Consider the following 23,901-nt stretch of genomic DNA (forward strand, 5'->3'; position numbering starts at 1 on the left):
AAGGCTGCATGAAGTGTGAACTGGAGCTTTCTTGGATCCACAAAAAAATGTGTTTTTGGGGAATGCGGGCATCGATCCCAATAATACCTATTGCATGCTAAGCAAACACAATACCAATTGATTAAATTCCCCGGCTGTTTGGAATTGCCACAAGGAGCAAACAAGAGTGTCCAGTCTTGTCAGGCTATGCTGTTGGTGGACTTGTTAGTTTGCGCTCCAGCACTTGCAGAGAGGCTCAGTGCATCTCAACAATTGTGCTCTGTAGCCAGCGGCCGGTTAGCTCCGTTGGTTAGAGTGTGTGATACGCTGCTCTCTGTAAATAAGTAATGTCTTCTTTTTCATCTGACATTGTGGCATCAGTGTTTACATGAGAGTTTCTTGTCACTGTTACATGACAGTTTCTTGTCAATGTTTTACATGACAGTAGGTTGTCGTAAGACAAGGCTGCATGAAGTGTGAACTGGAGCTTTCTTGGATCCACAAAAAAATGTGTTTTTGGGGAATGCGGGCATCGATCCCAATAATACCTATTGCATGCTAAGCAAACACAATACCAATTGATTAAATTCCCCGGCTGTTTGGAATTGCCACAAGGAGCAAACAAGAGTGTCCAGTCTTGTCAGGCTATGCTGTTGGTGGACTTGTTAGATTGCGCACCAGCACTTGCAGAGAGGCTCAGTGCATCTCAACAATTGCGCCCAGTATAGCTAGTGGCCTGTTAGCTCATTTGTTTAGAGTGTGGTGTGCTAATAACGCCAAGCTCATTGCTTCGATCCCCATACTGGCTATATGTACACTTTGATTGTCAAAATTGTGTCACATGCATGTAAATTGTCAATTGTGCCACATAATGAAGTTAAGTGAATTGCCGAAATAGCTCAGTTGGGAGAGCGTTAGACTGAAGATCTAAAGGTCCCTGGTTCGATCCCGGTTTTCGGCATTTGTATTTGTTCTTTCTATATGCTCTGGCTTCAAGGAAACTATCCACAGCTTTGTTTGTGGGCCTCAATGGTGTGCCACGCTGCTTCTCTGAAAGTAAGTAATGTCTTGCTTTTTCATCTGACATTTTGACATCAGTGTGACAGGATAGTTGCTTCCCATTGTTACATGACAGTAGGTTGTCGTTAAGACAAGGCTGCATGAAGTGTGAACTGGAGCTTTCTTGGATCCACAAAAAAATGTGTTTTTGGGGAATGCGGGCATCGATCCCAATAATACCTATTGCATGCTAAGCAAACACAATACCAATTGATTAAATTCCCCGGCTGTTTGGAATTGCCACAAGGAGCAAACAAGAGTGTCCAGTCTTGTCAGGCTATGCTGTTGGTGGACTTGTTAGTTTGCGCTCCAGCACTTGCAGAGAGGCTCAGTGCATCTCAACAATTGTGCTCTGTAGCCAGCGGCCGGTTAGCTCCGTTGGTTAGAGTGTGTGATACGCTGCTCTCTGAAAGTAAGTAATGTCTTCTTTTTTATCTGACATTGTGGCATCAGTGTTTACATGAGAGTTTCTTGTCATTGTTTACATGACAGTTTCTTGTCAATGTTTTACATGACAGTAGGTTGTCGTAAGACAAGGCTGCAATGAAGTGTGAACTGGAGCTTTCTTGGATCCACAAAAAAATGTGTTTTTGGGGAATGCGGGCATCGATCCCAATAATACCTATTGCATGCTAAGCAAACACAATACCAATTGATTAAATTCCCCGGCTGTTTGGAATTGCCACAAGGAGCAAACAAGAGTGTCCAGTCTTGTCAGGCTATGCTGTTGGTGGACTTGTTAGTTTGCGCTCCAGCACTTGCAGAGAGGCTCAGTGCATCTCAACAATTGTGCTCTGTAGCCAGTGGCCGGTTAGCTCCGTTGGTTAGAGTGTGTGATACGCTGCTCTCTGTAAATAAGTAATGTCTTCTTTTTCATCTGACATTGTGGCATCAGTGTTTACATGAGAGTTTCTTGTCACTGTTACATGACAGTTTCTTGTCAATGTTTTACATGACAGTAGGTTGTCGTAAGACAAGGCTGCATGAAGTGTGAACTGGAGCTTTCTTGGATCCACAAAAAAATGTGTTTTTGGGGAATGCGGGCATCGATCCCAATAATACCTATTGCATGCTAAGCAAACACAATACCAATTGATTAAATTCCCCGGCTGTTTGGAATTGCCACAAGGAGCAAACAAGAGTGTCCAGTCTTGTCAGGCTATGCTGTTGGTGGACTTGTTAGTTTGCGCTCCAGCACTTGCAGAGAGGCTCAGTGCATCTCAACAATTGTGCTCTGTAGCCAGCGGCCGGTTAGCTCCGTTGGTTAGAGTGTGTGATACGCTGCTCTCTGTAAATAAGTAATGTCTTCTTTTTCATCTGACATTGTGGCATCAGTGTTTACATGAGAGTTTCTTGTCACTGTTACATGACAGTTTCTTGTCAATGTTTTACATGACAGTAGGTTGTCGTAAGACAAGGCTGCATGAAGTGTGAACTGGAGCTTTCTTGGATCCACAAAAAAATATGTTTTTGGGGAATGCGGGCATCGATCCCAATAATACCTATTGCATGCTAAGCAAACACAATACCAATTGATTAAATTCCCCGGCTGTTTGGAATTGCCACAAGGAGCAAACAAGAGTGTCCAGTCTTGTCAGGCTATGCTGTTGGTGGACTTGTTAGATTGCGCACCAGCACTTGCAGAGAGGCTCAGTGCATCTCAACAATTGCGCCCAGTATAGCTAGTGGCCTGTTAGCTCATTTGTTTAGAGTGTGGTGTGCTAATAACGCCAAGCTCATTGCTTCGATCCCCATACTGGCTATATGTACACTTTGATTGTCAAAATTGTGTCACATGCATGTAAATTGTCAATTGTGCCACATAATGAAGTTAAGTGAATTGCCGAAATAGCTCAGTTGGGAGAGCGTTAGACTGAAGATCTAAAGGTCCCTGGTTCGATCCCGGTTTTCGGCATTTGTATTTGTTCTTTCTATATGCTCTGGCTTCAAGGAAACTATCCACAGCTTTGTTTGTGGGCCTCAATGGTGTGCCACGCTGCTTCTCTGAAAGTAAGTAATGTCTTGCTTTTTCATCTGACATTTTGACATCAGTGTGACAGGATAGTTGCTTCCCATTGTTACATGACAGTAGGTTGTCGTTAAGACAAGGCTGCATGAAGTGTGAACTGGAGCTTTCTTGGATCCACAAAAAAATGTGTTTTTGGGGAATGCGGGCATCGATCCCAATAATACCTATTGCATGCTAAGCAAACACAATACCAATTGATTAAATTCCCCGGCTGTTTGGAATTGCCACAAGGAGCAAACAAGAGTGTCCAGTCTTGTCAGGCTATGCTGTTGGTGGACTTGTTAGTTTGCGCTCCAGCACTTGCAGAGAGGCTCAGTGCATCTCAACAATTGTGCTCTGTAGCCAGCGGCCGGTTAGCTCCGTTGGTTAGAGTGTGTGATACGCTGCTCTCTGAAAGTAAGTAATGTCTTCTTTTTTATCTGACATTGTGGCATCAGTGTTTACATGAGAGTTTCTTGTCATTGTTACATGACAGTTTCTTGTCAATGTTTTACATGACAGTAGGTTGTCGTAAGACAAGGCTGCAATGAAGTGTGAACTGGAGCTTTCTTGGATCCACAAAAAAATGTGTTTTTGGGGAATGCGGGCATCGATCCCAATAATACCTATTGCATGCTAAGCAAACACAATACCAATTGATTAAATTCCCCGGCTGTTTGGAATTGCCACAAGGAGCAAACAAGAGTGTCCAGTCTTGTCAGGCTATGCTGTTGGTGGACTTGTTAGTTTGCGCTCCAGCACTTGCAGAGAGGCTCAGTGCATCTCAACAATTGTGCTCTGTAGCCAGCGGCCGGTTAGCTCCGTTGGTTAGAGTGTGTGATACGCTGCTCTCTGAAAGTAAGTAATGTCTTCTTTTTTATCTGACATTGTGGCATCAGTGTTTACATGAGAGTTTCTTGTCACTGTTACATGACAGTTTCTTGTCAATGTTTTACATGACAGTAGGTTGTCGTAAGACAAGGCTGCAATGAAGTGTGAACTGGAGCTTTCTTGGATCCACAAAAAAATGTGTTTTTGGGGAATGCGGGCATCGATCCCAATAATACCTATTGCATGCTAAGCAAACACAATACCAATTGATTAAATTCCCCGGCTGCTTGGAATTGCCACAAGGAGCAAACAAGAGTGTCCAGTCTTGTCAGGCTATGCTGTTGGTGGACTTGTTAGTTTGCGCTCCAGCACTTGCAGAGAGGCTCAGTGCATCTCAACAATTGTGCTCTGTAGCCAGCGGCCGGTTAGCTCCGTTGGTTAGAGTGTGTGATACGCTGCTCTCTGAAAGTAAGTAATGTCTTCTTTTTTATCTGACATTGTGGCATCAGTGTTTACATGAGAGTTTCTTGTCACTGTTACATGACAGTTTCTTGTCAATGTTTTACATGACAGTAGGTTGTCGTAAGACAAGGCTGCAATGAAGTGTGAACTGGAGCTTTCTTGGATCCACAAAAAAATGTGTTTTTGGGGAATGCGGGCATCGATCCCAATAATACCTATTGCATGCTAAGCAAACACAATACCAATTGATTAAATTCCCCGGCTGCTTGGAATTGCCACAAGGAGCAAACAAGAGTGTCCAGTCTTGTCAGGCTATGCTGTTGGTGGACTTGTTAGTTTGCGCTCCAGCACTTGCAGAGAGGCTCAGTGCATCTCAACAATTGTGCTCTGTAGCCAGCGGCCGGTTAGCTCCGTTGGTTAGAGTGTGTGATACGCTGCTCTCTGAAAGTAAGTAATGTCTTCTTTTTCATCTGACATTGTGGCATCAGTGTTTACATGAGAGTTTCTTGTCACTGTTACATGACAGTTTCTTGTCAATGTTTTACATGACAGTAGGTTATCGTAAGACAAGGCTGCATGAAGTGTGAACTGGAGCTTTCTTGGATCCACAAAAAAATGTGTTTTTGGGGAATGCGGGCATCGATCCCAATAATACCTATTGCATGCTAAGCAAACACAATACCAATTGATTAAATTCCCCGGCTGTTTGGAATTGCCACAAGGAGCAAACAAGAGTGTCCAGTCTTGTCAGGCTATGCTGTTGGTGGACTTGTTAGATTGCGCACCAGCACTTGCAGAGAGGCTCAGTGCATCTCAACAATTGCGCCCAGTATAGCTAGTGGCCTGTTAGCTCATTTGTTTAGAGTGTGGTGTGCTAATAAGGCCAAGCTCATTGCTTCGATCCCCATACTGGCTATATGTACACTTTGATTGTCAAAATTGTGTCACATGCATGTAAATTGTCAATTGTGCCACATAATGAAGTTAAGTGAATTGCCGAAATAGCTCAGTTGGGAGAGCGTTAGACTGAAGATCTAAAGGTCCCTGGTTCGATCCCTGTTTTCGGCATTTGTATTTGTTCTTTCTATATGCTCTGGCTTCAAGGAAACTATCCACAGCTTTGTTTGTGGGCCTCAATGGTGTGCCACGCTGCTTCTCTGAAAGTAAGTAATGTCTTGCTTTTTCATCTGACATTTTGACATCAGTGTGACAGGATAGTTGCTTCCCATTGTTACATGACAGTAGGTTGTCGTTAAGACAAGGCTGCATGAAGTGTGAACTGGAGCTTTCTTGGATCCACAAAAAAATGTGTTTTTGGGGAATGCGGGCATCGATCCCAATAATACCTATTGCATGCTAAGCAAACACAATACCAATTGATTAAATTCCCCGGCTGTTTGGAATTGCCACAAGGAGCAAACAAGAGTGTCCAGTCTTGTCAGGCTATGCTGTTGGTGGACTTGTTAGTTTGCGCTCCAGCACTTGCAGAGAGGCTCAGTGCATCTCAACAATTGTGCTCTGTAGCCAGCGGCCGGTTAGCTCCGTTGGTTAGAGTGTGTGATACGCTGCTCTCTGAAAGTAAGTAATGTCTTCTTTTTTATCTGACATTGTGGCATCAGTGTTTACATGAGAGTTTCTTGTCATTGTTACATGACAGTTTCTTGTCAATGTTTTACATGACAGTAGGTTGTCGTAAGACAAGGCTGCAAATGAAGTGTGAACTGGAGCTTTCTTGGATCCACAAAAAAATGTGTTTTTGGGGAATGCGGGCATCGATCCCAATAATACCTATTGCATGCTGAGCAAACACAATACCAATTGATTAAATTCCCCGGCTGCTTGGAATTGCCACAAGGAGCAAACAAGAGTGTCCAGTCTTGTCAGGCTATGCTGTTGGTGGACTTGTTAGATTGCACACCAGCACTTGCAGAGAGGCTCAGTGCATCTCAACGATTGCGCCCAGTATAGCTAGTGGCCTGTTAGCTCATTTGTTTAGAGTGTGGTGTGCTAATAACGCCAAGCTCATGGCTTCGATCCCCATACTGGCTAATATGTACACTTTGATTGTCAAAATATTGTCACATGCATGTAAATTGTCAATTGTGCCACATAATGAAGTTAAGTGAATTGCCGAAATAGCTCAGTTGGGAGAGCGTTAGACTGAAGATCTAAAGGTCCCTGGTTCGATCCCGGTTTTCGGTATTTGTATTTGTTCTTTCTATATGCTCTGGCTTCAAGGAAACTATCCACAGCTATGTTTGTGGGCCTCAATGGTGTGCCACGCTGCTTCTCTGAAAGTAAGTAATGTCTTGCTTTTTCATCGGACATTTTGACATCAGTGTGACAGGATAGTTGCTTCCCATTGTTACATGACAGTAGGTTGTCGTTAAGACAAGGCTGCATGAAGTGTGAACTGGAGCTTTCTTGGATCCACAAAAAAATGTGTTTTTGGGGAATGCGGGCATCGATCCCAATAATACCTATTGCATGCTAAGCAAACACAATACCAATTGATTAAATTCCCCGGCTGTTTGGAATTGCCACAAGGAGCAAACAAGAGTGTCCAGTCTTGTCAGGCTATGCTGTTGGTGGACTTGTTAGTTTGCGCTCCAGCACTTGCAGAGAGGCTCAGTGCATCTCAACAATTGTGCTCTGTAGCCAGCGGCCGGTTAGCTCCGTTGGTTAGAGTGTGTGATACGCTGCTCTCTGAAAGTAAGTAATGTCTTCTTTTTATCTGACATTGTGGCATCAGTGTTTACATGAGAGTTTCTTGTCATTGTTTACATGACAGTTTCTTGTCAATGTTTTACATGACAGTAGGTTGTCGTAAGACAAGGCTGCAATGAAGTGTGAACTGGAGCTTTCTTGGATCCACAAAAAAATGTGTTTTTGGGGAATGCGGGCATCGATCCCAATAATACCTATTGCATGCTAAGCAAACACAATACCAATTGATTAAATTCCCCGGCTGTTTGGAATTGCCACAAGGAGCAAACAAGAGTGTCCAGTCTTGTCAGGCTATGCTGTTGGTGGACTTGTTAGTTTGCGCTCCAGCACTTGCAGAGAGGCTCAGTGCATCTCAACAATTGTGCTCTGTAGCCAGTGGCCGGTTAGCTCCGTTGGTTAGAGTGTGTGATACGCTGCTCTCTGTAAATAAGTAATGTCTTCTTTTTCATCTGACATTGTGGCATCAGTGTTTACATGAGAGTTTCTTGTCATTGTTACATGACAGTTTCTTGTCAATGTTTTACATGACAGTAGGTTGTCGTAAGACAAGGCTGCAATGAAGTGTGAACTGGAGCTTTCTTGGATCCACAAAAAAATGTGTTTTTGGGGAATGCGGGCATCGATCCCAATAATACCTATTGCATGCTAAGCAAACACAATACCAATTGATTAAATTCCCCGGCTGTTTGGAATTGCCACAAGGAGCAAACAAGAGTGTCCAGTCTTGTCAGGCTATGCTGTTGGTGGACTTGTTAGATTGCGCACCAGCACTTGCAGAGAGGCTCAGTGCATCTCAACAATTGCGCCCAGTATAGCTAGTGGCCTGTTAGCTCATTTGTTTAGAGTGTGGTGTGCTAATAAGGCCAAGCTCATTGCTTCGATCCCCATACTGGCTATATGTACACTTTGATTGTCAAAATTGTGTCACATGCATGTAAATTGTCAATTGTGCCACATAATGAAGTTAAGTGAATTGCAAAAATAGCTCAGTTGGGAGAGCGTTAGACTGAAGATCTAAAGGTCCCTGGTTCGATCCCGGTTTTCTGCATTTGTATTTGTTCTTTCTATATGCTCTGGCTTCAAGGAAACTATCCACAGCTTTGTTTGTGGGCCTCAATGGTGTGCCACGCTGCTTCTCTGAAAGTAAGTAATGTCTTGCTTTTTCATCTGACATTTTGACATCAGTGTGACAGGATAGTTGCTTCCCATTGTTACATGACAGTAGGTTGTCGTTAAGACAAGGCTGCATGAAGTGTGAACTGGAGCTTTCTTGGATCCACAAAAAAATGTGTTTTTGGGGAATGCGGGCATCGATCCCAATAATACCTATTGCATGCTAAGCAAACACAATACCAATTGATTAAATTCCCCGGCTGTTTGGAATTGCCACAAGGAGCAAACAAGAGTGTCCAGTCTTGTCAGGCTATGCTGTTGGTGGACTTGTTAGTTTGCGCTCCAGCACTTGCAGAGAGGCTCAGTGCATCTCAACAATTGTGCTCTGTAGCCAGCGGCCGGTTAGCTCCGTTGGTTAGAGTGTGTGATACGCTGCTCTCTGTAAATAAGTAATGTCTTCTTTTTCATCTGACATTGTGGCATCAGTGTTTACATGAGAGTTTCTTGTCACTGTTACATGACAGTTTCTTGTCAATGTTTTACATGACAGTAGGTTGTCATAAGACAAGGCTGCATGAAGTGTGAACTGGAGCTTTCTTGGATCCACAAAAAAATGTGTTTTTGGGGAATGCGGGCATCGATCCCAATAATACCTATTGCATGCTAAGCAAACACAATACCAATTGATTAAATTCCCCGGCTGCTTGGAATTGCCACAAGGAGCAAACAAGAGTGTCCAGTCTTGTCAGGCTATGCTGTTGGTGGACTTGTTAGATTGCGCTCCAGCACTTGCAGAGAGGCTCAGTGCATCTCAACAATTGTGCTCTGTAGCCAGCGGCCGGTTAGCTCCGTTGGTTAGAGTGTGTGATACGCTGCTCTCTGAAAGTAAGTAATGTCTTCTTTTTTATCTGACATTGTGGCATCAGTGTTTACATGAGAGTTTCTTGTCATTGTTTACATGACAGTTTCTTGTCAATGTTTTACATGACAGTAGGTTGTCGTAAGACAAGGCTGCAATGAAGTGTGAACTGGAGCTTTCTTGGATCCACAAAAAAATGTGTTTTTGGGGAATGCGGGCATCGATCCCAATAATACCTATTGCATGCTAAGCAAACACAATACCAATTGATTAAATTCCCCGGCTGTTTGGAATTGCCACAAGGAGCAAACAAGAGTGTCCAGTCTTGTCAGGCTATGCTGTTGGTGGACTTGTTAGTTTGCGCTCCAGCACTGGCAGAGAGGCTCAGTGCATCTCAACAATTGTGCTCTGTAGCCAGCGGCCAGTTAGCTCCGTTGGTTAGAGTGTGTGATACGCTGCTCTCTGTAAATAAGTAATGTCTTCTTTTTCATCTGACATTGTGGCATCAGTGTTTACATGAGAGTTTCTTGTCACTGTTACATGACAGTTTCTTGTCAATGTTTTACATGACAGTAGGTTGTCGTAAGACAAGGCTGCATGAAGTGTGAACTGGAGCTTTCTTGGATCCACAAAAAAATATGTTTTTGGGGAATGCGGGCATCGATCCCAATAATACCTATTGCATGCTAAGCAAACACAATACCAATTGATTAAATTCCCCGGCTGTTTGGAATTGCCACAAGGAGCAAACAAGAGTGTCCAGTCTTGTCAGGCTATGCTGTTGGTGGACTTGTTAGTTTGCGCTCCAGCACTTGCAGAGAGGCTCAGTGCATCTCAACAATTGTGCTCTGTAGCCAGCGGCCGGTTAGCTCCGTTGGTTAGAGTGTGTGATACGCTGCTCTCTGTAAATAAGTAATGTCTTCTTTTTCATCTGACATTGTGGCATCAGTGTTTACATGAGAGTTTCTTGTCACTGTTACATGACAGTTTCTTGTCAATGTTTTAGGTTGTCGTAAGACAAGGCTGCAATGAAGTGTGAACTGGAGCTTTCTTGGATCCACAAAAAAATGTGTTTTTGGGGAATGCGGGCATCGATCCCAATAATACCTATTGCATGCTAAGCAAACACAATACCAATTGATTAAAATCCCCGGCTGTTTGGAATTGCCACAAAGGAGCAAACAAGAGTGTCCAGTCTTGTCAGGCTATGCTGTTGGTGGACTTGTTAGTTTACGCTCCAGCACTTGCAGAGAGGCTCAGTGCATCTCAACAATTGTGCTCTGTAGCCAGCGGACGGTTAGCTCAGTTGGTTAGAGTGTGTGATACGCTGTTCTCTGAAAGTAAGTAATGTCTTCTTTTTCATCTGACATTGTGGCATCAGTGTTTTACATGAGAGTTTCTTGTCATTGTTACATGACAGTTTCTTGTCATTGTTTTTACATGACAGTAGGTTGTCGTAAGACAAGGCTGCATGAAGTGTGAACTGGAGCTTTCTTGGATCCACAAAAAAATGTGTTTTTGGGGAATGCGGGCATCGATCCCAATAATACCTATTGCATGCTAAGCAAACACAATACCAATTGATTAAAATCCCCGGCTGTTTGGAATTGCCACAAGGACTAACCAAGAGTGTCCAGTCTTGTCAGGCTATGCTGTTGGTGGACTTGTTAGTTTGCGCACCAGCACTTGCAGAGAGGCTCAGTGCATCTCAACAATTGCGCCCAGTATAGCTAGTGGCCTGTTAGCTCATTTGGTTAGAGTGTGGTGTGCTAATAACGCCAAGCTCATGGCTTCGATCCCCATACTGGCTAATATGTACACTTTGATTGTCAAAATTGTGTCACATGCATGTAAATTGTCAATTGTGCCACATAATTAAGTTAAGTGAATTGCCGAAATAGCTCAGTTGGGAGAGCGTTAGACTGAAGATCTAAAGGTCCCTGTTTCGATCCCGGTTTTCGGCATTTGTATTTGTTCTTTCTATATGCTCTGCCTTCAAGGAAACTATCCACAGCTTTGTTTGTGGGCCACAATGGTGTGCCAAGCTGCTTCTCTGAAAGTAAGTAATGTCTTGCTTTTTCATCTGACATTTTGACATCAGTGTGACAGGATAGTTGCTTGCCATTGTTACATGACAGTAGGTTGTCGTAAGACAAGGCTGCATGAAGTGTGAACTGGAGCTTTCTTGGATTCACAAAAAAATGTGTTTTTGGGGAATGCGTGCATCGATCCCAATAATACCTATTGCATGCTAAGCAAACACAATACCAATTGATTAAATTCCCCGGCTGTTTGGAATTGCCACAAGGAGCAAACAAGAGTGTCCAGTCTTGTCAGGCTATGCTGTTGGTGGACTTGTTAGTTTGCGCTCCAGCACTTGCAGAGAGGCTCAGTGCATCTCAACAATTGTGCTCTGTAGCCAGCGGCCGGTTAGCTCCGTTGGTTAGAGTGTGTGATACGCTGCTCTCTGAAAGTAAGTAATGTCTTCTTTTTCATCTGACATTGTGGCATCAGTGTTTTACATGAGAGTTTCTTGTCATTGTTACATGACAGTTTCTTGTCATTGTTTTACATGACAGTAGGTTGTCGTAAGACAAGGCTGCATGAAGTGTGAACTGGAGCTTTCTTGGATCCACAAAAAAATGTGTTTTTGGGAAATGCGGGCATCGATCCCAATAATACCTATTGCATGCTAAGCAAACACAATACCAATTGATTAAAATCCCCGGCTGTTTGGAATTGCCACAAGGACTAACCAAGAGTGTCCAGTCTTGTCAGGCTATGCTGTTGGTGGACTTGTTAGTTTGCGCTCCAGCACTTGAAGAGAGGCTCAGTGCATCTCAACAATTGTGCTCTGTAGCCAGCGGCCGGTTAGCTCCGTTGGTTAGAGTGTGTGATACGCTGCTCTCTGAAAGTAAGTAATGTCTTCTTTTTCACCTGACATTGTGGCATCAGTGTTTACATGAGAGTTTCTTGTCATTTGTTACATGACAGTTTCTTGTCATTGTTTTTACATGACAGTAGGTTGTCGTAAGTGTGAACTGGAGCTTTCTTGGATTCACAAAAAAATGTGTTTTTGGGGAATGCGGGCATCGATCCCAATAATACCTATTGCATGCTAAGCAAACACAATACCAATTGATTAAATTCCCCGGCTGTTTGGAATTGCCACAAGGAGCAAACAAGAGTGTCCAGTCTTGTCAGGCTATGCTGTTGGTGGACTTGTTAGATTGCGCACCAGCACTTGCAGAGAGGCTCAGTGCATCTCAACAATTGCGCCCAGTATAGCTAGTGGCCTGTTAGCGCATTTGGTTAGAGTGTGGTGTGCTAATAACGCCAAGCTCATGGCTTCGATCCCCATACTGGCTAATATGTACACTTTGATTGTCAAAATTGTGTCACATGCATGTAAATTGTCAATTGTGCCACATAATGAAGTTAAGAGAATTGCCGAAATATCTCAGTTGGGAGTGCGTTAGACTGAAGATCTAAAGGTCCCTGGTTCGATCCTGGTTTTCGGCGTTTGTATTTGTTCTTTCTATATGCTCTGGCTTCAAGGAAACTATCCACAGCTTTGTTTGTGGGCCTCAATGGTGTGCCACGCTGCTTCTCTGAAAGTAAGTAATGTCTTGCTTTTTCATCTGACATTTTGACATCAGTGTGACAGGATAGTTGCTTCCCATTGTTACATGACAGTAGGTTGTCGTAAGTGTGAACTGGAGCTTTCTTGGATTCACAAAAAAATGTGTTTTTGGGGAATGCGGGCATCGTTCCCAATAATACCTATTGCATGCTAAGCAAACACAATACAAATTGACTAAATTCCCCGGCTGTTTGGAATTGCCACAAAGGAGCAAACAAGAGTGTCCAGTCTTGTCAGGCTATGCTGTTGGTGGACTTGTTAGTTTGCGCTCCAGCACTTGCAGAGAGGCTCAGTGCATCTCAACAATTGTGCTCTGTAGCCAGCGGCCGGTTAGCTCCGTTGGTTAGAGTGTGTGATACGCTGCTCTCTGTAAATAAGTAATGTCTTCTTTTTCATCTGACATTGTGGCATCAGTGTTTACATGAGAGTTTCTTGTCACTGTTACATGACAGTTTCTTGTCAATGTTTTAGGTTGTCGTAAGACAAGGCTGCAATGAAGTGTGAACTGGAGCTTTCTTGGATCCACAAAAAAATGTGTTTTTGGGGAATGTGGGCATCGATCCCAATAATACCTATTGCATGCTAAGCAAACACAATACCAATTGATTAAAATCCCCGGCTTTTTGGATTTGCCACAAAGGAGCAAACAAGAGTGTCCAGTCTTGTCAGGCTATGCTGTTGGTGGACTTGTTAGTTTTGCGCTCCAGCACTTGCAGAGAGGCTCAGTGCATCTCAACAATTGTGCTCTGTAGCCAGCGGCCGGTTAGCTCAGTTGGTTAGAGTGTGTGATACGCTGCTCTCTGAAAGTAAGTAATGTCTTCTTTTTCATCTGACATTGTGGCATCAGTGTTTTACATGAGAGTTTCTTGTCATTGTTACATGACAGTTTCTTGTCATTGTTTTACATGACAGTAGGTTGTCGTAAGACAAGGCTGCATGAAGTGTGAACTGGAGCTTTCTTGGATCCACAAAAAAATGTGTTTTTGGGGAATGCGGGCTAAGCAAACACAATACCAATTGATTAAATTCCCCGGCTGTTTGGAATTGCCACAAGGAGCAAACAAGAGTGTCCAGTCTTGTCAGGCTATGCTGTTGGTGGACTTGTTAGTTTGCGCTCCAGCACTTGCAGAGTGCATCTCAACAATTGTGCTCTGTAGCCAGCGGCCGGTTAGCTCCGTTGGTTAGAGTGTGTGATACGCTGCTCTCTGTAAATAAGTAATGTCTTCTTTTTCATCTGACATTGTGGCATCAGTGTTTACATGATAGTTTCTTGTCACTGTTACATGACAGTTTCTTGTCAATGTTTTACATGACAGTAGTTTGTCGTAAGACAAGGCTGCATGAAGTGTGAACTGGAGCTTTCTTGGATCCACAAAAAAATGTGTTTTTGGGGAATGCGGGCATCGATCCCAATAATACCTATTGCATGCTAAGCAAACACAATACCAATTGATTAAATTCCCCTGCTGTTTGGAATTGCCACAAGGAGCAAACAAGAGTGTCCAGTCCTGTCAGGCTATGCTGTTGGTGGACTTGTTAGTTTGCGCTCCAGCACTTGCAGAGAGGCTCAGTACATCTCAACAATTGTGCTCTGTAGCCAGCGGCCGGTTAGCTCCGTTGGTTAGAGTGTGTGATACGCTGCTCTCTGTAAATAAGTAATGTCTTCTTTTTCATCTGACATTGTGGCATCAGTGTTTACATGAGAGTTTCTTGTCACTGTTACATGACAGTTTCTTGTCAATGTTTTACATGACAGTTGGTTGTCGTAAGACAAGGCTGCAATGAAGTGTGAACTGGAGCTTTCTTGGATCCACAAAAAACTGTGTTTTTGGGGAATGCGGGCATCGAGCCCAATAATACCTATTGCATGCTAAGCAAACACAATACCAATTGATTAAATTCCCCGGCTGTTTGGAATTGCCACAAGGAGCAAACAAGAGTGTCCAGTCTTGTCAGGCTATGCTGTTGGTGGACTTGTTAGTTTGCGCTCCAGCACTTGCAGAGAGGCTCAGTGCATCTCAACAATTGTGCTCTATAGCCAGTGGCTGGTTAGCTCCGTTGGTTAGAGTGTGTGATACGCTGCTCTCTGTAAATAAGTAATGTCTTCTTTTTCATCTGACATTGTGGCATCAGTGTTTACATGAGAGTTTCTTGTCATTGTTACATGACAGTTTCTTGTCATTGTTTTACATGACAGTAGGTTGTCGTAAGACAAGGCTGCAATGAAGTGTGAAATGGAGCTTTCTTGGATCCACAAAAAAATGTGTTTTTGGGGAATGCGGGATTCGATCCCACTACCTAACGCATGCAAAGCATTTGATCTTAATTCCCCAGCTGTTTGGAATTTCCGCAAGAAGCATCCAAGAGTGTCCAGTCTTTTCAGGCTATGCTCTTGGTTGACTTGTTTGTTTACGCGCCAGCACTTGCAGAGGCTCGGTGCATCTCAACAATTGCTCCCAATATAGCTAGTGGCCTGTTAGCTCAGTTGATTAGAGTGTGGTGTGCTAATAACGCCAAGCTCATGGCTTCGATCCCCATACTGGCTAATATGTACACTTTGATTGTCAAAATTGTGAGTCACATGCATGTAAATTGTCAATGGTGCCACATAATTAAGTTAAGTGAATTGCCCAAATAGCTCAGTTGGGAAAGCGTTAGACTAAAGGTCCCTGGCTCTATCCCGGTTTTCGTCATTTGTATTTGTTCTTTCTATATGCTCTGGCTTCAAGGAAACTATCCACAGCTTTGTTTGTGAGCCTCAATGGTGTGTGCCAACGCTGCTTCTCTGAAAGTAAGTAATGTTTTGCTTTTTCATCTGACATTTTGACATCAGTGTGACAGGATAGTTGCTTGCCATTGTTACATGACAGTAGGTTGTCGTAAGACAAGGCTGCATGAAGTGTGAACAACTCTAACCAACTGATCTAACCGGCCGCTGGCTACAGAGCACAATTGTTGAGATGCACTGAGCCTCTCTGCAAGTGCTGGAGCGCAAACTAACAAGTCCACCAACAGCATAGCCTGACAAGACTGGACACTCTTGGTTGCTCCTTGTGGCAATTCCAAACAGCTGGAGAATTTGATCAATTGGTATTGTGTTTGCTTAGCATGCTATAGGTATTGGGATCGATGCCCGCATTCCCCCAAAACAATTTTTTTTGAGTATCCAAGAAAGCTCCAGTTCACAGTTCATGCAGCCTTGTCTTACGACAACCTACTGTCATGTAACAAATGACAAGCAACTATCCTGTCACACTGATGTCAAAATGTCAGATGAAAAAGCAAGACATTACTTACTTTCAGAGAAGCAGCGTGGCACACCATTGAGGCCCACAAACAAAGCTGTGGATAATTTCCTTGAAGCCAGAGCATATAGAAAGAACAAATAAAAATGCCGAAAACCGGGATCTTTAGATTTTCAGTCTAACGCTCTCCCAACTGAGCTATTTCACTTAACTTAATTATGTGGCACCATTGACAATTTACATGCATGTGACTCACAATTTTGACAATCAAAGTGTACATATTAGCCAGTATGGGGATCGAAGCCATGAGCTTGGCGTTATTAGCACACCACACTCTAACCAACTGAGCTAACAGGCCACTAGCTATTGGGAGCAATTGTTGAGATGCACCGAGCATCTGCAAGTGCTGGCGCATAAACAAACAAGTCAACCAAGAGCATAGCCTGAAAAGACTGGACACTCTTGGATGCTTCTTGCGGAAATTCCAAACACCTGGGGAATTAGCTCAAATGCTTTGCATGCGTGAGATAGTGGGATCGATGCCCGCATTCTCCAAAAGCACATTTTTTTGTGGATCCAAGAAAACTCCAGTTCACACTTCATGCAGCCTTGTCTTACGACAACCTACTGTCATACATTAAGGGAACATTTTGACATTTGCTGTATGGTTAGTGAGAAAGTCCATTTTGCAAATGTACGGTCCCTTACTAGACGTCCGAAAACGTTTGTAAAATTTGCGGACGGCGTCGGGCCGAGCGGCATGGCCGGACCTACCGGGAAGTCATCAAATGAACTTTGTCGGACATTCGGTTTCCGTTTTATAAAATAATCAAATTTTGGTCATTTTTCCGCTGTACCGGAAAATCCCACCAGAGGGCATAAGCAATCATATTGCAATTGGACAAAACTTCACGAATCACGACGGGGCCTTATCTCGAAAAGGGAAAATATTTCGAAGCTGAAACTTGGTGAGCGTAGGTTTGGCATAATGGGCAGTTGGCCCCAAACAAGATGGCGTCAAGGCCTCAACGGTTTTTGAGTTATGGCCATTTCTCTGGGATTAAAGGTCCAAAATGAAAATAGAGAAATTATTTTTCCACTTCACGTCAAAGTCAAGGAGCCTCCGGTGTCAATAAAAAAAAATCAGCCATTTATCTATCGTCATTTAAGATAAATCGTACAATGACAGATTGGTGATGTTCAAAGAGAGGTGTTTTTTTTTCAACAGTTACAGATCCAGTTGCAGGGTGTTCATATGAATCTTTTTAAAGTGTGCTGCGGAGCTCTGCAAGATTTCTGTGATTTTCTATGATTTTCTGAAATAACACACACTCTCTAAACCCTCCGTAAATAACTCAGTTCTTAACGTAAAGACTTAAAACTCAGGATTCTGTAAAGGCATACCCCAATGAGGATATGAGTTTATTTATAGCTTCCTGTGCCAACCGGAAGTGCCTTTAATTGGGTCACACTGTCTGTTTTGAAGGGTTAAAAAAGTAACATCTTTCCAAAACTTCATATGTGTGACTAGATAACCCTCCTCAACTGTAAATCAGTCATTTCTCCCAACAGATGTCAAAGAAAAGCTCTCACACACACACACAGCAAGGATGGAGTGACAAAGTGCGGTGCTTAAATACACAGAGAGCAGGCAATGGCATTACCATAATCCCTAGGCTGTGCCGAGTTCAACGAGATATCCCGCTTGACCGTAGCTCGCATAGGAATACATTGCCTGCACCCCTAAATTCAACCTGAAGCCTATATGGGTTATGAATGCCGTATGAACCTGTCATCAGTAACAGTCCATCAGGCCAGTATGAGGTCTACCTGTGTTGATTCTAAGCTTCCTGGACCAACCGGAAGTGGTTAAAATCACCCTAAAAGTGTATATCCATACCCTGCCTGCAGTTTGATAGACATAGTGCATTCAACCATGTCAGTCAATTCTTAACGTAAAGACTTAAAACTCAGGATTCTGTAAAAGCATACCCCAATGAGGATATGTGTTGACTTATAGCTTCCTCTGCCAACCGGAAGTGCCGTAACTGGTGTCTCAGGGGCTGTTTCAAAGGGTTGAAAAAATCAGATCTGTCCAAAACTTCATATGTGTGATTAGGCAACCCCCATGAACTGTAAATCAGTCATTTTTCCCATAAAAATTTAAAGGAAAACTAAATCACACAGACACACAACTTGGAAGGAGGGACGTATTGGGGTGCGTAGAGACAGACAGTGTAGACAGAATAGTTAGCTTTGTTCGAGCTAAAAAAGAACTGTCAGACCTAGAGTTCCGAAACTTTAGAAACCTGTTCTAGACCTCAGGTTGATAGTGCGTGGTGAGTTAGGTGGCTCTAGAAGGTTCTCGGACCGAGAAACAGCCTCGTACATTTGCAATGACTTCAATTCATTTTGACCATTACGAAAATGACGACATTTAGAAAAGTCTCAGAGACACAAGACTAGGTGCATTGAAACCGGCTCGGCCCATAGAGATGGACCCCAACGTTTCTGTCCGATAGCTCATTCAATGGAGAGGTACCAGAATCACTGCCCAGCCATCCCTAGTTCATCGGGCCAGTCAATTTCGCATTCCTGCACGATTTTTATAGCATGACAAATTTGTCATGGTAAATGCCCATTGAACCATATTGCAAATGCACAGTGACTTTGCAAAAGTGAGAAAACATAAACAAATGGACATAATGAAATCAACACAACTATCACTGCCAGGCCATCCTGTGTTCATCAGGCCAGTCAATTTTGCATTTCTGCATGATTTTTGAGCATGACAAATTCGTGATGGTAAATGCCATTTGAAAAATATTGCAAATGCACGTGCATTTGCAATATGATTCTATAGTGAAAAAACATCACCAAACGGACATGATGAAATCAACACAACGAGTGATGGAAAGGAACAACTATCACTGCCAGGCCATCCTGTGTTCCCATAGAGGGCATTAATATCATAATGACCGGTAAATGCATTGACAACCATATTTTTATTTTTGGGTTACCAGATGACTATTTTCAATCACCAGTTGCACAACAATGCGTATCCATCAGAATATTTTAAACTGTCCATAAAGTACTCAGGAAGGGCCCCCGTGGATAGAGTGCCGTAGTAGGGTGCTCACATAGCGGGCATGGAGTACCGGTAAATTCATTTACAACCATATTTTTATTTTTGGGTTACCAGGTGCCTATTTTCAATCACCTGTTGCACAACAATGCACGTGCATTTGCAATATGATTCTATAGTGAAAAAACATCTCCAAATGGACATGATGAAATCAACACCACGAGTGATGGAAAGGAACAACAATCACTGCCCAGCCATCCCAAGTTCATCAGGCCAGTCAATTTTGCATTTCTGCAGGATTTTTGAGCATGGCAAATTTCTTATGACATTTGGCCCCGACAAAACATATGCCTTATGCACAAGTAACAAAATAAATAAAATTATGATAATAAAATATGACTAAAGTATGTTGATACAGTTCTTATACGTGTGTAATTGACACAAAATTCGAAAGAATTTCAAAAATGGTCCAGAAAGCACTTTTTAAGGGTGTGTTAAGTTTTTTATAAAATTTTACTTTTTTTGACTTTCTATGAAATCATATTCCAAATGGAGAAAACATATGCCTTATGCACAAGTAAAAAATAAATAAATATGATAATAAAATATGACTAAAGTATGTTGATACAGTTCTTATACATGTGTAATTGACACACAAATTGAAAGAATGTTGAAAAACGGTCCAGAAAGCACTTTTTTAGGGGTGATAAGTTTTTGACAAAAAATTCATTTTTTCAAAATTTTGCTTTTGGATGTTGACTTGGGTTGCATTTCCAATATGAAAAACCAAGGTGGAGCGCACACGCCACCTGTTGGATTTTTGAAGTGTTACAACTGGCATTTGCCATATGGCATTTGCAATACATTTTGCATGAATCAACGCCGAATTGGGTGGTATTGGACACCGTGTATATGGTTTGTCCTATGCCAATGTTTTCCCATTCATTTTTGTCCAATTCAGAGGGATATTCCCTTACAATTGTTATTTTACTTCTGCTGTTAAATATTTGTTAATTTTATTTTCTATCTTTTACTTAACACTTTTTTTCTTCACTTCTTGAAGCATTGTTGGTTAAGGACTTGTAAGTAAGCATTTCACTGGAAGGTCTACACCTGTTTTATTCGGCACATGTGACAAATAAAATTTGATTTGATTTGAAAAGAAGTCATGACAGGCCTGAAGGAATTAATACATTTGTGGGTAAAATGTCCTAATGTTGACAAAACAAAATACGCTACACAAGGGTTAATCATTTTTTGGTCTGTGAAATTGATTGTGATAATTGCTGTGGAAACACCTTTATGCGCAAATATTGATATAATAACCATCATAGTGAAGTAAGCGTTTATATGTAAAATTGTTTGTAGACCATCACCATGTGGAAAAGCATCAAGAGTATATAGGCAGATGAAATAAGTTATGAACTTCACATGGTGGTTAAGTGCAAATAATCATGCACATTTCCAATAAATATAGTTTTTTTTAAGCTGATGACATGATCGTTGCGTGGCTGCCAATTATTAGATAAAATGATCTTTCGCTTACATATATTGTACTGTTCTAACTCTATGCTGTACTCCCAAGGAGTACATGTTGATTTAACCTCTTGGAACTCTAGGGGCAGTATTTCATTTTTGGATAAAAAAACGTTCCCGTTTTAAACAAGATATTTTGTCCCGAAAAGATGCTCGACTATGCATATAATTGACAGCTTTTGAAAGAAAACACTCTTACGTTTCCAAAACTGCAAAGATATTTGTGAGTGCCACAGAACTGATGCTACAGGCGAAACCAAGATGAAACTTCAAACAGGAAATGAGCAATATTTTTGAAGTTCTGTTTTCCAATGTCTCCTTATATGGCTATGAATGCGCAAGGAGAGAGCCTACAATTTCTGCCGTTTCCCTAAGGTGTCTGCAGCATTGTGACGTATTTGTAGGCATATCATTGGAAGATTGACCATAAGAGACCACATTTACCAGGTGTCCGCCCGGTGTCCTGCGTCGAAATTGGTGCGTAAACTTCAGCTGCAAGTATTTTTCCATGTGATTGAGAGGAGAAAGCAGACTTCCACGAACGATATATCAATGAAGAGATATGTGAAAAACACCTTGAGGATTGATTCTAAACAACGTTTGCCATGTTTCAGTCGATATTATGGAGTTAATTTGGAAAAAAGTTTGGCGTTTTGGTGACTGAATTTTCGTTTTTTTTTGGTAGCCGTTTGGTGATGTACAAAACGGAACAATTTCTCCTACACAAAGAATCTTTCAGGAAAAACTGAACATTTGCTATCTAACTGAGAGTCTCCTCATTGAAAACATCTGAAGTTTTTCAAAGGTAAATGATTTTATTTGAATGCTTTTCTTGTTTTTGTGAAAATGTTGCTGGCTGAATTCTAGGCTTGTAGCTATGCTAGCTATCAATACTCTTACACAAATGCTTGTTTAGCTATGGTTGAAAAGCATATTTTGAAAATCTGAGATGACAGTGTTGTTAACAAAAGTCTAAGCTTGAGAACAAATATATTTATTTCATTTCATTTGCGATTTTCATGAATAGTTAACGTTGGGTTATGCTAATGAGCTTGAGGCTATAAATAGGATCCCGGATACGGGATTGCTCGTCGCATGAAGTTAAACAGTTAGCTAAACTCTTACCAGCACTTATGCCCTTCAAGGAACAGGCAGGTGTTGTCTTTTGACAGGTTTAATGCAGAAAAGTGTGAAACTGCAAATACATATAACAATCTATGCACAGCAAATCAACAAACAAAGTTCACTTTTAAGCTAAGCTAGACTGAGTGAATGAAACTAATCACAGTGCTAATACCTGTAATGGCTATGCTAGATGTCCATTAAATTATTTTGAATGACGGCCATGCTACAATTGCTAGCGATTTCCAAACACATACAGAAGTTGTATGGAGTTACACATTTCTCAAAATAATGATACACATGTACAGATAATATTAGAATTATGTTTACTTGCTGATAGTGCCACTAAAAGGGCCAAAAACTAAGGGATGGAAATGGATAAATAGCAGTTAGCCTGAACACTGCAAGGTATTGTGTACAACTGTCACATTCTTCTTCTATGGTAAAAACAGGAAGTGAAATGATGACAACCAAAACTAGGTGGGGAAAAACTGAAATGAATCTATTAAAAGGTTCAAATACATTCCCCGCTTGGCATCTTTTAAGATACCACTTCTAACATATTTACATAAACTTTTCTTCAGGGAACAAGAGAAGGACGGTATCTGAGATGGGTGTTGAGAAGGTCTTGGAGACATTGTGTCGGGTTACTTTAAATTCCACCTTCCTGACCATTCCATCTTTTACACAATTACTCCCATTGGCCATTCATTATTTCTTGCCTGATTGTCCATCATCAATACAATGTCTCCTTCCTTGAGGTTGGGTCGCTTGCTTTCTGATGGCTTTGTAGCGTGTTGAGGTATTCATTGCACCCTCTGGCCCAGAATGTGTCCACCAGTACCTGAACTCTTTCACAGTTGCTCAAACAGGTTTCTATTTCTTTTTTTTCTTTTTACATGTACATTCTACAGAACAGACTGTTGGTCACAGATACCTTGTTGGTCACAGATACCTTGAAAAAATATCTTTAAAAAAAGTTGGGGGCGTGGATCAGAAAACCATTTAGTATCTGAGCAGCCCGACATCTCCTTTGCATAGAATTGATCAGGCTGTTGATTGTGGCTTGTGGAATGTTGTCCCACTCCTCTTCAATGGCTGTGCAAAGTTGCTGGATATTGGTGGGAACTGGAACACACTGTCGTACAAGTTGATCCATAGTATCCCAAACATGCTCAATGGGTGATTGTCTGATGAGTATGCAGGCCAGGGAAGAATTCTGACATTTTTAGCTTCCAGGAATTGTGAACAAATCCTTGCGACATGGGGCCGTGCATTATCATGATGAAACATGAGGTGATGGTGGCCAATGAATGGCACAACAATGGGGCTCAGGATCTCGTCACAATATCTCTGCGCATTCAAATTGCCATCGATAAAATGCAGACGATATTGCCACTCCTATTTGCCACATCTTCACTTTGAGCCTACTAGAAAGTGTGTGCCCTCAGGCCTGGGAGAAGCTAAAGGCATTCCACTTCCCAAGAATAGTAAAGGCCACTTTACTGTCTCAAATAGCCGACCAATCAGCCCGTTACCAACCCTTTGTGCTTGTGTTTGATCAGATACAATGCTATTTCACTGTAAACAAATTGACAACAGACTTTCAGCACGCTTTTACAGGAAAGGACACTCAACAAGCACAGCACTTACACAAATGACTGATCATTGGCTAAGAGAAATTCATTAGAAAATGATTGTGAAGGCTGTCTTGTTAGACTTCAGTGCAGCTTTTGAAATTATTGATCATAGTCTGCTGCCGGAAAAACGTATGTGTTATGGCTTTACACCCCTGGTATAATGTGGATAAAGAGTTGCTTGTCTATAACAGAACACAGAGGGTGTTCTTTAATGGAAGCCTCTCAAACATAATTCAGGTACAATTAGGAAATCCCCAGGATAGCTGTTTAGGCCCCTTGCTTTTTGAAAATTTTACTAACGACATGCCACAGTGTCTATGTGTGTGGAAGACTCAACACTATACATGTCAGCTACTACAGCGACTGAACTGACTGCAACACTTAACTTCTTGCGTCGAGCAATCCCGTATCCGGGAGCGTAAATCATAGCCTCAAGCTCATTAGCATAACGCAACGTTACCTATTCATGAAAATTGCAAATTAAATGAAATAAATATATTGGCTCACAAGCTTAGCCTTTTGTTAACAACACTGTCATCTCAGATTTTCAAAATATGCTTTTCAAACATAGCTACACAAGCATTTGTGTAAG

The 23,901-nt window shown here is 42.0% G+C and overlaps 6 non-coding genes across 6 annotated transcripts; all 6 read left to right on the forward strand.

Annotated features, from left to right (window-relative positions):
• Nucleotides 1-867: 867 nt before the first annotated feature.
• trnaf-gaa (transfer RNA phenylalanine (anticodon GAA)) lies at nucleotides 868-940 on the forward strand. The gene has a single exon. It is a non-coding gene; the product is annotated as a tRNA-Phe (tRNA).
• A 1,940-nt stretch (nucleotides 941-2,880) lies between these two features.
• trnaf-gaa (transfer RNA phenylalanine (anticodon GAA)) lies at nucleotides 2,881-2,953 on the forward strand. Its single transcript has one exon. It is a non-coding gene; the product is annotated as a tRNA-Phe (tRNA).
• A 2,381-nt stretch (nucleotides 2,954-5,334) lies between these two features.
• trnaf-gaa (transfer RNA phenylalanine (anticodon GAA)) lies at nucleotides 5,335-5,407 on the forward strand. The gene has a single exon. It is a non-coding gene; the product is annotated as a tRNA-Phe (tRNA).
• A 1,061-nt stretch (nucleotides 5,408-6,468) lies between these two features.
• Nucleotides 6,469-6,541, forward strand: trnaf-gaa (transfer RNA phenylalanine (anticodon GAA)). Its single transcript has one exon. It is a non-coding gene; the product is annotated as a tRNA-Phe (tRNA).
• Nucleotides 6,542-8,041: 1,500 nt separating this feature from the next.
• trnaf-gaa (transfer RNA phenylalanine (anticodon GAA)) lies at nucleotides 8,042-8,114 on the forward strand. The gene has a single exon. It is a non-coding gene; the product is annotated as a tRNA-Phe (tRNA).
• Nucleotides 8,115-10,929: 2,815 nt separating this feature from the next.
• Nucleotides 10,930-11,002, forward strand: trnaf-gaa (transfer RNA phenylalanine (anticodon GAA)). The gene has a single exon. It is a non-coding gene; the product is annotated as a tRNA-Phe (tRNA).
• Nucleotides 11,003-23,901: the final 12,899 nt, after the last annotated feature.

Source organism: Oncorhynchus masou, chromosome 30, assembly GCF_036934945.1.
Source record: "Oncorhynchus masou masou isolate Uvic2021 chromosome 30, UVic_Omas_1.1, whole genome shotgun sequence".
Taxonomy (NCBI): domain Eukaryota; kingdom Metazoa; phylum Chordata; class Actinopteri; order Salmoniformes; family Salmonidae; genus Oncorhynchus; species Oncorhynchus masou.